Genomic DNA, 16,781 nt, shown 5'->3' on the forward strand with positions numbered 1-16,781 from the left:
CAAAGAAATAGGATCAGGCCTGCTGTGGCCAGACTATGTTGACAGCGTTTCCCAGGACAGGGTCGGTGCCCGGCGTGTTCTCCAGGCCACATCACTGTGGGCTTCCCGCGGGAGCCCCACAACGCGTGGGCGCCCGTCGCCGCAAGGCCCGCGCCGCTGCGGACTTGGCCTCGGCACCCGCAGCGCCCCGCGTCGTGAAGGACACACGCGCCCCGTCCAGGGAAAGCGGCCCGCGGGGCCGGGTCATCGCTAAGGACGCGATCCCAAGCGCCCAGTCCCCCCAAGCCCGCAGGACTCGCGGGAGGGGCTCCCCAGGCCCCCCTCCGGGAGAGGAGGCGGCAGACCAGGGGGTGGCGACCGGGCCTCGGGCCGCAAACACGTGCGCTGCGGGAGGGGGCAGCGCGCGGGCCTCCCTTGCTGCGCCGCCCCGGCACCATGCCCGGTCCCTCCCGGGCGCCCTGTCGGCCCCTGGACCGCCTCATCACCCCAGAGCTGACGCGCGTCCCGAGGGCCTTGATGGCCCTGACTGGCGCACGGGCTTCAGGGTAATGTAGTTCCCCTCTGGCCGGGGCTGCCTCGTCCTTCTGCGCAGGTGCGGCCCCGCCCACGCCCAGTCTGTACCGGAAATCCGGGCTGCAGTTACCTCAGCAGCCGGGGCCTCCACTGGGCGGGCTCGTCTGGGAGGTGTGTGCTGGTGGGCGGCGGGGGCTGAGCTGCGCGGGCCGGGCCTTGCAGGTCGGAGGCGTCTCCTCAGCGTCTCCTCAGGCCGCGGTCCGGGGCGCGCGGGACTGTCCGCGGTCAGGACTAGGCCCGGCGGGAGGAGGCGCCGTCGGGAGCGGGAGGGCAGCGCTGCCGCGGGGGCCGCCGACCGACGTGGGTGCCCGTCGAGGCGGGGGGCGGGGGCGCCTGTCACCGCGGAGAGGCCTGTGCAGCCTCGTGGTGCTGGTCCTGGGGCGGCCTGTTCCCGCCGCGGGGACGCCTGGAGGGCGCCCGGCCCCCCGCACCCAATCTCCCCCCCCCCGCTGGGCCGCGCCGCGCCCCCTCAGCCCTCGCCAGGCCCCGCCGCGGCCCCACCGCCCCCCTCAGCCACTTCCGGACAACGCCGCGCCCCCTCAGCCCGCCCCCTAAGGCCCCTCAGGGCCCCGCCGCCACCCTCAGTCGCTGCCCCCTCAGCCCTCGCCAGGCCCCGCGGCGCCCCCTCAACCCCCCACCGGCGCCGCCGCCTGGCGGGGCTTGAGGCCCGTGGCGCCGCGTGTCCGCCGGGTCCGCCATGGCGTCCCAGAGCCGCCTGCTCGAGCCCCGCATGGCCTCGGGAGGCACCTGCTCAGAGTCTGGAGCGCGCCTTTCCCGCGCCGTGCGGCCGGGTCGGTGGAGGGGGGGCGGGCTGCTGCCGCCGGGGGCGTGGTCACGGCCCGGCCCGGGAACTGAGCCGCGAGCGCCCATCAGCCCGCGGGCCCAGCCTGCTCCCCCCGCTCGCGGTCGGAAGGAGCCTGTGGCAGCGGCGGGGCACGGCCAGAAGAAGCCGCGGGTTCGCAGCGGCGTGGCCTGGCGGGTAGCCCCGGCCCGGCGCCCCCACAGGCACGGCGCGCGCGTCCTCTGCGGGGCTTTCCTCCTCGGCCGCGGGGCCGCGCGGAGCTCCTGCGGGCGGGCGGGGCGGGGCGGGGCGGGGGCTCGGCCACAGGCTTATTTCTGCGCGGCCCCCGCGGGCCTTGATGGCCTCCCGAGCCAGGCGGAGCGCGCCTGTCCCCGCTGGAAGGCAGAGTCCCCGCCTGCCTCGCGGCCGGGGCTCCCCATGGCCTTCCACCCGCTCGGGGGCTGGCGGGCTGGCGGCCAGCTCGGAGCCAAGGCCACGTGTTTTAAGCCTGGCCTCCCCCGGCTTCCCCTCTTCACCCGCTGCGCGCTGGAGCCCCGCAGTCCCCCTCCAGCAGCTGCGTGTCCCGTCAGGGGAGCCCACGTGTCCGGGATTTTCATAATGAGGAGCCACCTGCCCCTGATGGAGCCCGCTGGGCCTCAGCGCTCCCTGGGCAGCGCCAACTCCAGAGCAACAGACTAAGCTGCGCTCTCAGATCCCAGCTCTGGCTGCTGGCACCTTGCGAGCCTGCGCCCGTGCTCATCTTACTGCACAGCTGAGGAGTATTCCACTGTGTAGATGGCACCTCCTTAACCCACTCTTCCGCTTTTGAGCATGTAGGTTGTTTCCATAACTTGGCTGTTGTAATAGTGCTACAATAAGCAGAAGAGCATCTATATTTCTTCAGATCAGTGCTTTTGCATTATTTGGATACATGCCAAGAAGTGGAATCATTAGATCGTATGACATATCTATTTTGATATTTTGAGAAACCTCTACACTATTTTCCATAGGGGCTGAACCAGTCTGCATTCCCGTCAACAGTGGTGAGGATTTCTGTACATCCTCACCAGCAATTGTTGTTTCTGTTTGTGTTTGTGTGTATGTTTTAATATGGCAATTTTCAGTGAGTTAGGAGGTATCTCATAGTAGTTTTGATTTGTAATTCCCTGAGAGTAAATTATATTGAATCGTGCTTGTAGACTGTTTGTGTGTTGTCTGTGGAGAAGTATCTGTTTAGCTCCACTGTCCATCTTTTGATTGGATTCTTTGTTCTCATTTTGTGTTGTGTGAGTTCTTTGTACATCCTGCATGTAGCCCTCATCAGATATATGATGTGCAAATATTTACTCCCATTCAGTGTGGTATATTTTTGCTTTACTGATAGTGCCTTTTGCTGTACAGAGTCTTTTAGTTTGATGCAGTGAAAATAAAACTGTTTATTTTTGCTTTTATTTTCCTTGCAATTGGAGTTGAATCCCCCAAAGACTTCCCTGAAGCCGCTATTGTGGAATGTTTTGCCTACGTTTTCTTTTTATGTATTTAGTGGATTTTGGTCTTATATCCAAGTCTGTAATCAAACTTTAGTTGGTTTTTGTGCATGGTGTGAGAGATTAGTTTAATTTTTCCGTATGTGACTGTCCAGTCTTCCCAGCACCATTTTTTGAAGAGACTTTCCTTTCTCCATTGCATACAATTGGCTCCTTTATTGTAGATCAACAGTCCATGTCAGTGTGGGTTTATTTTGTGGCTCTCAATTCTCTTCCATTGGTCTTTGTGTCTGTTTGATTATTATGGACTTGCAGTCTGGAAGTGTGACACCTCTGTTCTCCTTTTTGTAAAAATTACTTCAGCCATTCAGGGTCTTTTATGGTTCCATATAAATTTCAGTAATATTTCATGTATTTCTTTAAAGAATTCGGATAGAATTTTGATAGGGATTGCATTGAGCCTGTAAATTTCTTTGGGTAAGATGGACGTATTCACTGTGTTAATTCTTCCCATCCACGAGCATGGACTTTCTTTCCATTTCATCGTGTCTTCTATTTCTTTTAGCAATGGCTTGTAGTTTTCATTGAATAGATCTTTCACCTCCTTTGTTCACTTTTTTCATAGGTACTTAATACTTTTTGATGCTAATGTAAATGGTGTTGTTTTCTTGATTTGTTGGTCTTCTAGTTTATTCACACATAGGAGTGTAACAGCCTTTTGTATAATGATTTTGTGGTCTGCCACTTTACTCTGTTGATTTATTGTTTCTAATACTTTTTTAGTAGGGGCTAACAGGTTTTCTGTAGCTCTGTAGTAATACCATCTTGAAGTAGTCATGTTTTTACTACTTTTCCAATTTGGATTCCTTTTCTATGACTCTTGCCTAATTGCTCCAGCTCAGCTGTCTGATACTATATTGAACGGTAGTGGTGAGAGAAATCATCACTGGCATGTACCTGATCTTACATGAAAAGCTTTAGGAGCTTCTCACCATTGAGTATGATGCTAGCTATCGGTTTATCATATATGGTCTTTATTATATTCCTTCTAATCCTGTTTCACTAAGTACATATCATAAGTAGGTACCAAATCTTGTCAAATGCCTTCTCTGCATCTGTTCATATGATCATATGAATTTTATCTTTCCTTTAATGACATTGATGGATGTATGTTGAACCATCCTCATATTCCAGGAATAAATTCCATTCCACTTAGCCATGATGTATGATCCTCTTGATATTTTGTTGAATTTGGTTTGCTAAGATTTTGTTGAGGACCTCTGCATCTGTGTTCATTGGCCATCTCAGCCTGTGGTTTAGTCCTTTCGTCCCTATGCTCATGCTGCTTGGGTGAAATGTGACGTGTGGTCACTTGATGCAGTGGGATGGCTGCTGGGTTTAGGAGCTTCGTTTTGGTGGTATGTGCTGTCTGTTGGCATTTCTCTCAGCTGATCTCTATAAAAAGGTGCATGGGTGTGCTGTTTGATGTTACATTTTTTTGGGCAACTGTTACAAAATTAATAAATGTTTATGAAATTGATAACAGCTATTGAGGCTTAATATGGCAGATATAAAATGTGGGTATCCGCTTTGGCCCACTGAATGTAGTCCCAATTCACTATGTGTAAATCTCACCAATTTATAATTAAGTTGCCGTCAAATCCAGTGACTAGTCCCTGGTTCTCTAGTCTGCCTTAATTGAACCTTCTGCTGTTTATGTCAATACCACTCGTGCTCTGAAAATTCCTGCTTTTTGCTTCTGTCACTGCCTCTCTGGTGATTTCTTCTCTTTCCCCTGAATGCTTGTGTTTTTTCTCATAAATGTCATCCATCCATGTGTTCAGTTCTGTGCCCCGTTCTTCATACTTCAGTTCTCTCTGAGTCAGCCCCTGTGATTTGACTGTCCCTACTGTTTCCATCCTGCTTGGACCTCTTCCCAGGGGTTTACAGCATTGATTGAATCCTTCTTGAATTTTTTTTTTGTAGCTGACCACAGCACTTCAAATCCCCTTTTTTTGTAGCTCACCACAGCACTTCAAATCCCCTTTTTTTCTCATACACACGGTTTTATTTCCTGCCAGCCAGTGACTTAAAAATGAAGTGAAACAGGGCCTCCCTGGTGGCACAAGGGATTGAGACACAACCTATGAAGCTCTCTACAGCCACTGCAGTACGAGTTCAATCCCCGGCCAGGTAGCTACCCACAGTACAGTACAGCCGACCTCTCCTGCCTCGCCTGTTGCTCCCTCAGCAGTGCATTTCAGTGGATCTGCCTGATCTGCTCCCCACTCTGTCTCTGGTGAATCTTCTCACTCCTGTAACGCTGGCCTACTCCCCAGCTCTTGTGTGCATAAATAAATAAATGTTTAAAAAAATCATAATTTGTTATACCCAATACTTGGAAAACCATAGTGAATCACAATTACCAGGCTATAAAAGTAATATATACAAGTCCTCCATACATGAAAACACTCAGCCATGGGATACTGGCTGTGTTATAGCAATGGTAGGTCTAGTTTCTGAGTCTTGCATGCACAAGGAGTCGCCAGAGTTAGGGCCTAGAGTGCTGGCACTTGCAGGACATCAGTAGTGTGCCAGCCCCTGTCACCTAGGGACAATGTGTGACGTGCAGGCCTGCATCAGGCAGGACATTCACCCTACAGACAGCCAAGTATTACCCAGTTCCATTCCTCCTCCCCCACTGCCCATTGTGTTAGGGTTAGTGCTGTGTTCTATATGCCTACAAGTCTGCTACCACAGTATATGTAACGCTGTCCCTCTGCTTTGTTCTCTGACTTTCCCTTATGCATTTTCCCATTCTCCTGTTAGGGGATGACTGTTAAACTACAAATTCCACCATGTAACTTACATACTTTTTTTTTAGATTTTTATTTATTTATGCATAGAGAACTGGAGTTTAGGCCAGAGATGTGGGGGGGGGGGTGAGAGGATTCACCAGAGATAAGAGTGGGGAGCAGAACAGGCAGATTCCCTGCAATACACTACTGAGGGGAGCAGTGGTCGAGATAGGAGAGGTCTGCTGTGCCATGTGGGTCAACTCCATGCCTGGGAATTGAACTCAAGCCACAGTAGCTGGTGATAGCTTTAAAGCACTGAGACTTTAACCCCTGCACCACCAGGGAGGGCCTGTAATTTACCTATTTGTATTCCCTTGTTATTTACACCCTGTGGTTTAGGAAAGTGTTTTGCTCACTTGGGAGTGAAAATAAGCCTTTAGGTAATTAGGATGTATGAAAACTTTAAATAGGTTATTAGAGACATGTTGATCACCTAAGACTTTTATTGCCAGAATCAGGTTGTATCTGGAAATGCAAACTAACTTCATATTCAGTCTTTCTCCTATCTCACCTCACAAGCTAGGAGCACTTTAATTTGCTAACTGCTCTTTATTTCCTCACATCTTGATTTCTGCTACTGCCTCATATTCATGAGAACATGTAGTTTATGAAATTGCTAAACATCTTTGGATGTTCAGTGAAGTACAACCTGAAAACAGATAGTGTTGTTTCCCGCCCCTCCCCACTCCTTTTTTAACACCAGGCTACACTAAACTTGTTTTTCTCATAGTTGCTTTAGGACATTATTCCAGATGTATGTCTAGGCTTAAGTCAGCAATCTAGATTATAAGCTTCTTTGAGGACTAGGTTTTTGTTCATTCTTTCATCCTTAGCATGAAGGACATTTCCAGATTCATAAGGAAAACTAAAAAAGTACTTCTAAGAACTAATGAGTTAAGACAAGTGGGGTAATTCTACTGTGGAATCACTTTTGTACTATATAGAGTACCAGTGATGGCTGCTTCCTACACAAGATAAAAACATAAAAAATTGAGCTCCCAGTCATGTCCTATGCTTCTTACATAGGCTGATGCCTTGAATTGAGAAATGTTCATTGCAGAAGATGTTGTTATTTGAGGATGTGGCTGTGGTTTTCACCTGGGAGGAGTGGCAGGACCTAGATGATGCTCAGCGGACTCTCTACAGGGATGTGATGCTGGAGACCTACAACAGCCTGTTGTCCATGCGTAAGTGAAACTGCCCTGTAATAAACAAGTGAAAGCACTGTTTTATCTTCATTGATAAATGTACAGCTGTTTATAAAATTAATGTTATTTAGTTCAAGATGGCAAACCTGGAAGGTAAGGGTATTCACCCCTGTCTGAGAGCCACACCAGCCTTTCATTGCTCAGCTCTTAAAGCTGTGCAGTTCTTGTCTTCAAAGACTGAGACAAAAGCAGTTCTCTCTAAAGTCAACATTTTCTCTTTTCAACAGGGTTTTGTGTTAGCAAACCTGAGTTCATCATCAGATTGGAGCAGGGAGCAGAGCCATGGACTGTCAAGGAACCCTCAAACCAGAGCCTCTTAGGCCAGTCACTGCATACTAGGAAGGGAGGCTGGGAGGAGGAGAGCCCAGGACTTCTAAGCCCTAATGAGCTATTTTTCCCCATATCCAGACCTTAGAATGGTTGGTCTCTGTGTATATAATTTGTTTATTATTTGCTCTCCAAATATGGCTCCCTAATTAATCTTCCCCTACTTTTATAATGGTTGTAAGTATCCTTCGAGTAACTGGTGTGCAATCGCTAACTACCTTCCTCTAGAAATGTTTTTTGGTTTATCAATCTCTGGAGTCTCATTTTTACTCCATTCTTAGGGACTGTCCTTCCAGGCATTTACTCATACATTGGTTTATTCTTTCAACATGTTTAATGGTAAGTTGTGTGGATAACAACAGTAATCAAAGGAATGTGTCCACCCCCCCTTTTTTTAAGATTTATTTATTTATTTATTTATTTATTTATTTATTTATTTATATAAGCACTGGGTACAGTCAGAAGCGTGGGAGGGTGAAAGGATTCACCAGAGCCAGAGCAGGGAGCAGAACAGGCAGAAAGACCAAAGCACACTGCTGAGGGGAGCAGCGGGTGGCAGGAGAGGTCTGCGTGCCATGTGGGACCCTCACCCAGTGGCCGGGGATCGATCCGGCGCTGCGGAGGCTGTGGGCAGCGTCACAGCCCAGCGCTCAACCGCTGTGCCACCAGGGAGGCCCTCGCCCACCTTTTTTAATGGAGTTTATTTTCTGTGAGAAAGGGAGAGGAAGCAAATACACATTAATTAGATAAATGCCACAGTATGGCCAGCATGAGTGAAAACGGACAGTATTATTTTAGAATGTGGGTTCAGAAGGGACTTTCGCAAAGACTGTTTACATTGTAGGGTATAAGGTTGAGATGACTTGCATGTGCAATCTGGAGTAGAGGTTGGATATCACTATTGGTGGTGCAGATTAGGAATTTGTTAACTCAAATCTTGTCGGTTCCAAAGCCACTGAACCAAGAATTTCAGGTTGTGGGAACAGGGGCCTTGGAATCAGGGACTGAAGTTGTGCCCTGATATTGAACGGGTTGCCTGACTGTGGGTCCTCACCCAGCACGCTTACAAGGGACTTATTAATACTCCACTACAGGCATACATAAAAGGTTAATAAAAGGTTTATTTACAAGGGAAAAGGAAATAAGGAAAATGTATAACTCAGGAAGAAAATAGGGAAATATAGTCTTTAATGCGTCTTACCCGATCCACCAACCTGGAAAACCAAACAGCACTCTCCGAGCTGGTCGGACGCTGTGAGCTGGCGGAGAGTCAAAATGGAGGACCCCTCCAAAGCCCACGTGTCTGGCTTTATACCAACCTAACTTCTTAACCCATTCCTCAGGTCCCAACCACCTTCCCTTTGGTGGTGATGGGATTTGGAGTTCCCTGTGTCTTTGGCTTTAGCCTGGGGTGGGGGTGGAGTCCACAAAGCCTGTATGGAATTAGCTTTAGAACATCCTTTTCCCCCTAACAATGTCACCTTCTTTTTTGGAAATAGTTGGGAGAAAAACGAAAACCAAGAAAAGAAACAATGGACTCCGATTTAAGTTTAACTAGGATGCAGTGAAATTCTAAAATATAAGCTAAAATCTTCAGATGCAGTGAATTTCAACTAGGAACATGTGCTGAGAAGTGGAGTTCTTAATACTAGGAATCTTAGTATCAGAGGAATGTGGGAAAAGTTTTTTTCAAAGATGTTGAGTATACCCTTAAGTTGCAAAACCTAAATGCTTTAGATCATCAGGGAAGGGTTGCACAATGTGATGAGCCGATTTTCTGTACCTACTATGGTTCTGAGAAGCCACTGGTATACGGTTTAGTTAGAGTTTCACAGACAATTGAATGTGTCTTAGAGAAGGAAGAGGATATGCCTTTGAGAAATCCCCCAGATGCCTGTACATGTTCCCTAAAGAGAAATAAACACTAAGCAAATGTAGATGCAAAGTCTTTGTCCTGGACCAAAGTCCTGCTTAAGTGACAGAAATGGCTCTCCTTAAGCCTAGTAAGTAGGTGATCAGGATGATCATGCCATTTACAAAGTATGTTCTGATTGTTCTGAAAAGACCTGCTCATGATGCACAGTTACAAGAGAAAATATAGAGAAGGAATAGGATAAATAAATGCTAGGTGGAAAGCTCTCAGTCAAAATCTCTACCTACAGTGTAAGTCAGTATGTTGACCAAGTATACCCTTATGAATTTAAAAAGTAAGATACTAAATCAATGTTTTTCATACCTTTTCCATCAATGTGTTTGACATTAGAAAATTTATTAATGTAATTTCATACCTTCATTTATTATGTAAAAGAATCATTTGCATCATAATATTAATGCCTTTTTTGGAATTAAAAAATCTTGTCCTCGTGTGGGAAGAAACTCCTTTACCTTTATATCAGAAATGCTTAGATGCCTAGATGTTGTTTATGGAATGGTTATTTTTATCTCATTTTAGATGTCCATACTATGGATGACCTGATTAAGACCAACCAGGAAAACCAGGGCAGGCATGTGTGGCAAGTTATAATCGCCAATGGCAAAACATCAAGTAAGGAAATAATTGACTTAGGAAAAACACTTAATTTGCATCCAATGTATAATTGAATTTGAGTATAAATAATGGCATTCATTCAGGAATGATGCCTGTAGAGTTTCATACTTGGAAGAACATGTTCTTCCCTGGTGAGCCTGATGAGATGCATGCAATAGAGAAAATTGAGAGGCCTAGTGTAACTAGAAAATGCCCTGGATATCCCGAGTATCCTATTCTTCATGGTATGATTCAAACTTTGAAGCAACCTTTGGAATTTAGTGGAGAAGGGAGAGACATCAACAAAGAAACAATATATTTTTTTACCCATAGAAGGGATTTGATGGGAGAGAATGCCTTTCAATATAAGTGTAGGAAAGGCTGTTATATGTCAGCTCTCATTGCCCAAGGTAGAGCTCAGGTCGGGCAGATATACTATGTATGTAATGAATGGGAATCATCCTTTTTTGAGAAACCAACACATTTGAATCTTCATAAAGATTTTGAATACTACAAATGTAATCAAAGTGGGGATTATTTTGGAACAAAATTAAACCTTACTCAGCTTCAGGAAGTACCACTAGGTGAGAAAGTTTTTGACTATAATATATGTGGGAAAACATTTTATAAATTATCTTTCCTTACTCAACATGAGAAAATACAAGCAGCTGATAAAACTTATGAATTAGGGAAAATGTCCGATAATTCAACCCTCAAAAGATGTCAGAGAACTTGGACTGGAGAGACACCCTTAGTGTTTAAGCAGTGTCAGAAAACTTATTTCTGGAAGTCAGGTCTTACTGAACATCAGCTGTCTCAAACCATGGAGATGATTATGAATGTAAAGATTGTAGGAAAACTTTCTGTCAGAAGTCAGCCCTTATTGTACAACAAAAACTCACACAGGAGAGAAATCTTATGAATGCAGGCAGTGTATGAAATCTTTTCACTGGAAATCAGCCCTCAGTAAACATCAGAAAACTCATACAGGAGAGAAACCTTACAAATGTCGTGAGTGTAGGAAAACTTTTTATTGGAAGTCAGCCCTCACTATTCATCAGAGCAATTCTCCTGCACTGTTGGTGGGAGTGCAAACTGGTCCAACCACTATGGAGAGCTGTGTGGAGATTTCAGGACCTACTAAACATAGAGCTTCCATATGATCCAGCAATTCCACTCCTAGGTATTTACCCAAAGGACACAGAAACATCAATTCCAAAGAACACCTGCACCCCTATGTTTATAGCAGCACTATTTACAATAGCTAAGCTTTGAAAACAACCCAAATGCCCCAAAATAGATGACTGGATCAAGAAGATGCGGTACATATATGCCATGGACTATTACTCAGCATTCAAAAAAGATAAACACATGCCATTTGCAGCAACATGCATGGCGCTGGAAGGGATCATGCTCAGCAAAATAAGCCAGAAAGAAAAAGAAAAATACCGGATGGTCTCACTCATAGCAGGAATCTAGAAAACTTAAATAAGGGACCAGGAAAATGAATAACTATAAGAAAGTTTTTTTAAGAAAGTAAAAATCAAAATCAACAAAATAATATGAACCAGAGACACTTTTTTGGGGGTGGGGGACGGGAGGGGAGGGATGGGGGTCAGAATGGGGGGGTTGCAATTGTATGGGGGAATATAAAAATAAAATTTATTATTTAAAAAAAAAAATAAAAACAGAAAAAATAAATAAATAAAATGGCAATGAGGGACACACTCCCTGTGCGCCCTGTCTGCACCGGCGGTGGGTTCCCGCTCCCCCTCTGGGCTCGGACTTCAGGCCACAAGGGGCCTGGTGTGGGCAAACTTCCCAGCTCACCTCTAGCTCCTCCGGGAGCCTTCTGCTGGTTTCAGACAGTCTTTACTGAAGAAATGTCCCTGTTCTACAATGGTGATGCAGGATGCACTCCCTGCTTGCCCGGTCTGCCCCTGCTGTAGTTTCCTGCTCCCCCTCTGAGCTGGGACTGCAGTCCAAAAGCGGTCTGGCATGGTCAAACTTCCCAGCTCACCTCTTGCCCTCAGGGAACCTTCTGCTGGTTTCAGACAGTCTTTCCTGAAGAAATGTCTCTGTTCTAAACTGGCGATGAGGGACAAACTCCCTGCACACCCAGTCTGCCCCAGCTGTGGGTGCCTGCTACCACACTGAGCTGGGACTGCAGGCCACAAGGGGCCTGGCGTGGGCGAAATTCCCAGCTCATCTCTGACTACTCCGGTGGCCTTCTGCCAGTTTCAAGCAGCCTTTATTGAAGAAAGGTCCCTGTCCTAAAAAGGCAATGCAGGTATGTAATCCTCTGAGCATTCGGTCTGTCCCAGCCGTGTGTGCCCGCTCCCACTCTGGGCTCAGACTGCTGGCCAGAAGGGGCTTGGTGTGGGCGAACTTCCCAGCTCACCTCTGGCCCCTTCGGGAGCCTTCTGCTGGTTTCAAGCAGTCTTTACTGAAGAAAGGTCCCTATTCTAAAATGCGATTTGGAGACAGGCACACTCTTCCGCGCACCTGGTCTGCCCTGGCCAGGGGTGCCCGCTCCCCCTCTGGGTTAGGACTGCTGGTCAGAAGGGGCCTGGCGTGGGCGAACTTCCCAGCTCACCACTGGCTCCTCCAGGAGCCTTCTGCTTGTTTCAGGCAGTCTTTACTGAAGAAAGGTCCCTATTCTATGGGGTGTTGGTGATTTTTTCTCTGGTCACTAGGTGGCGCCAGAGATCTCTCCTAGTGTCCTTGGGAAGCTGTTTTTTTTTTCACCCCGTGGGATGGGGAACAGAGTGGGAGTGGTGGGGAAAGCCTCAACGGCTTTAGTGTGCTGTGTCTGCCTTGTGCCCCACCGTCGTGGGGAACCCATGCCCCGAATTCTGTGCCCCGGGTCTTAGTTCCAAAGCCCTCAGGTCCAGGACGCAGGCTGTTGCCCAGTTCAGTGTCCGCAGAAATGGCACCTTTTGCACACTGCTCCCGTGTCCAGGTGCCTAGTTTCTGATTACTCAGTGAGGGATATTCACCTCAGTGAGGGCCCCTGCGCATCTCCCCACAAGCCTAGTTCACAGGCGCGGGGTCCTGGGCAGCCGCGATCTGCATTTGCTTTTCATGTGCGCCACTTTCCCGCACAAGCTTACCGGCTGGCTTGGGGCTGTGTGTAGGTCTCTGGGAGTCTTTGTTTTTCTCTAATGGGCCTGGAGCCATTTGCTCACCTCCATGGTGAATCCTGCAGGGTTCTCCACAGCTCCAGTTTACGGGTTGTGGTGGCTGAAATAGTTCCTTTCCACTCACAGTCCTGCTTGATGCGTAGTTTGTTCTTGTTGTTTGTTTTAGTTTTTTGTTTTTTTTTGTTTGTTGGTTTTTTCCTCCTTTCTGTTGGTCAGAGAGTGTTGACTTTGTGGTTGGGGGAGGGTAGCAAGGTTCTGAGCTTTCCTCCCTTCTAGTCCTCTTTTATGGCAACTTTCTTCTTCGGGTAGTTTGCTGGAGTCATCCGTTTATCTTCCGTGTCACAGTTCTCACTGGGACCTGCCACTTTTCCTCCCTATTAACTTTTATTTTTAATGGGAGATCTTACTCGCAGTGTTTCCTCACCGCCATGTTGATCCTCCCCCCGAGCTGCATTCTTTTGCATGTTGCAATCCAGTTTCCCCAGCACCATTTATGGAAGAGGCTATTCTTGTTCCAATGTATAGTCTTAGCTCCTGTGTCATATGTTAGTTCACCATTGGTCTCTGTGTCTGTTTTTGTTCCAATAATGTTTTTATTATAATAGCTTTGTAGTATTCTTTGATGTCTGGGAGTGTAATACCTTGTGGGTCTGCTACTCCTAAACAGATTGTTTTTATCACCTATAGATATAAGCAAGGTCAAGATGGCCCGGTCAGTTATGTGCAGAGCCCAACCCTTCAAGGTGCCCTTTCAAATCAAACAAGAGCACAAAGCTGGATCACGCTGGGAAGGCTATGCATCTGTGTGACGGGGAACACCCAGGGGGCTGAGGACCAAGGTATAACATGTACTTTTGACTTATGCATCATCAAGGTATGACCAGGAACGCCCGGGGGTGTGGAGGACCAATGTAAAACAAAGGACCCCAGAAGCTGATCAGTGAAAGCCTTGTTGATAAGATTAGAACCATGGCTGGAGATTAGGGTGTGATCTCAAAGACAATACCGAGAGTCTTCCAGCAGATGAGAAGTGCCTGGAAGACAGATTCACAATCCCTGATCTTCTACATTCTTCCCATTTCTTTCATCTCCTGCCCCTTAATCTCCTTCCCCTTTCTTTTTGCTCCTCGCCCTTATAACTAATGCTGTGAATCAATAAAATGGCCAGGACCGTGCTCTTCAGCAACATTCTGCATTATGTAGCCTGCTCCATGACTCCGGTTTCTTTATCAGTGTGGTGTTGCCCAACACAACCATACCTCCTTCCCCCCACCCCTGCTTTTAGTCAGAAGAACTTTCGCTACTAGAGGTTTTTGTGATCCTGTTAGGGGGAAAGGATGTCCTGAGCTAATCACATACAGGCTTTGTGGACTCCACTCCCACTCCAGACTAAAACCATCAAGACATTGGGAAAGACAAATCCCGTCACCACCAAAGGGAAGGTGGCTGGGACCTGAGGGTGGAGTTAAGCAGTCAGGTTGGATATAAAAAACAAACACGTAGGCCTTGGGCTGGCACGCTGTTGCTTGCCTCCTGGCTTCATGGCTCCTGGCTTGCAGCCAGCTCTCAGAGTGCCATTTGGGATTCCAGATCGGTGGATCGGGTAGGACTCATTTAAAACTTTTTCTCCCACTTTTCTCCCTGAGCTGTACATTTCCTCACTTGCCCTTCCCTTGTAAATAAACCTTTCATTAGCCTTTCACATGTGCCTGCAGTAGAGCATTGATTAGTCCTTTTTAAGCGCATGGGTGAGGACCCACAGTCAGCCACCCCCGTTTTGTATCGGGGCTGCCCTATAAAAATCCCATACAAATTTGAGCCATATTGGTTCCATTTCATTGAAGAACACCATTGAGATTTGTATTGGAATTGCATTGAAACTGTAAATTGCATACAAATAGGAAGTCCCATCTAGGTATGTTACTTTTTTCCAATTATGGAACATTCATAAAACAGAGTGTTAATAAAAAATGTAGGTGTTATTTTCTGTAATTTCTAAAAAGGTGTTATTTTTTATAACTTCTAAAACAAAGTAGGTCTGTTCTTTAGAGATGAAGAAAGAATGTTTCAGATTGAAAGGCAAATGCAGTTTATCATATAATAGATGACCAGTTATTGATTGTATAATATTAGGATATTCTTCCACTTTTACACTGATGGAACACTAAGTAAGATTGTCCTTTTGTTATCTGCTTCATGGTGCCACCACAGAAAATGTTGCACTTAAGTGACTTAATTGTATGCTTTATAAAGGAATCAAGGAGAGGAATTAAGTCAGGAAATTCAAAACGTGAAACTGAAAAGATGAAATTGATAATAAAGGTAGAACTGTTACAGGGCAACCCTGAAATAAAATGGGTCGCTGACTGTGGGCCCTCATCCATGCATACTTAAAAGGGCCTTATTAATACTCTACTACAGGCACATACAAAGGTTAATGAAAGGTTTATTTACAAGGGAAGGGGAAATGAGGAAATGTACAACTCAGGGAGAAAAGTGGGAGATAAAGTCTTAAATGTGTCCTACCTGTTCCTCCAACTCAGAAACCCAATGGCACACTGCAAGCTGACAGAGAGCCAGGAGCTGTGAAGCCAAGAGGAGCCCCCCAAGGCCCACATGTCTGGTTTTCTACCAAACCTGGCTGAATAACTCCACCCTCAGGTCCCAGCAACCCTTTTGGTGATGATGGGATTTGTCTTTCCCACTATCTTAATGGCTTTGGTCTGGAGTGGGGGTGGAGTCCACAAAGCCTGTATGGGATTAGCTCAGTACATCCTTTCCCCCTAACAATTGGGTAGTTCACCATTGGTGTCTGTGTCTGTTTTTGTTCTAATACTGTTTTCATTATAACAGCTTTGTAGTATTCTTTGATGTCTGGGAGTGTAATACCTTGTGGGTCTGCTACTCCTAAGTGGATTGTTTGGCCACCATTTTGTCACCTATAGTTCTAAGCAAGGTCAAGATGGCTGGGTCAGTTAGGTGCATAGCCCAACCCTTCAAGGTGCCCTTTCAAATCAAAGAAGAGCACAAAGCTAGATCATACTGGGAAGACTATGCATCGCGAGGTATAACCTGGAACACCTGAGGACCTGAGGACCAGTGCATAACAGAGGACCCCAGAAGCTGATCAGTGAAGCCTTGTTAATAAAATTAGAAACATGGCTGGGGATTAGGGTGTGACCTCAATGACAATACCGAGTCATCCAGCAGATGAGAAGTGCCAGGAGGGCAGACTCACAATCCCTGATCTTATACATTCTTCCCCTTTCTTTGATCTCCTATCCCTTAATCTCCTTCCCCTTTTCTTTTGCTCCTCGCCCTTATAACCCATGCTGTGGATCAATAAGAAGACCAGGATCTTGTGCTTCAGCAGCATCCTGCATTATGTAGCCAGCTCCACGACTCCCAACTCCCGTTTATTTATCAGCGTGGTGTTGCCCAACACAACAATAGCTCCTTTCTCCTCCACCCTTTTAGTCAGAAGAACTTTCGCTACTAGAGGTTTCTGTGATCCCATATGAATTTGAGCCCTATTGGTTCCATTTCATTGAAGAACATCATTGTGATTTGTATTGGAATTGCATTGAATCTGTAAATTGCATACAAATAGGAAGTCACATCTAGGTTTGTTACGTTTTTACAATTATGGAACATTCATAAAATGAGTGTTAATAAAAAATGTAGGTGTTATTTTCTTTAATTTCTAAAAAGGTATTGTTTTCTATGATTTCTAAAACAGACAAAATAGGTCTGTTCTCTAGAGATGAAGAAAGAATGTTTCAGATGGAAAGGCAATGGCATTTTATCATAGCATTATGACCACTTATTGATCATATAATATTAGGATATTAATCCACCTTTCTGCTGATGGAACACT

The 16,781-nt window shown here is 46.6% G+C and overlaps 1 long non-coding RNA gene across 1 annotated transcript; it reads left to right on the forward strand.

Annotated features, from left to right (window-relative positions):
- The first annotated feature begins 658 nt into the window (after positions 1–658).
- LOC119250687 (uncharacterized) lies at positions 659–7,615 on the forward strand. Its single transcript, XR_005126378.2, has 3 exons — positions 659–684; positions 6,726–6,886; positions 7,135–7,615. It is a non-coding gene; the product is annotated as an uncharacterized LOC119250687 (long non-coding RNA).
- Positions 7,616–16,781: the final 9,166 nt, after the last annotated feature.

The sequence above is a fragment of the Talpa occidentalis genome, unplaced genomic scaffold (genome assembly GCF_014898055.3).
Source record: "Talpa occidentalis isolate TD23 unplaced genomic scaffold, MPIMG_talOcc4v2.1 talOcc4.18, whole genome shotgun sequence".
NCBI classification, from domain to species: Eukaryota; Metazoa; Chordata; class Mammalia; order Eulipotyphla; family Talpidae; genus Talpa; species Talpa occidentalis.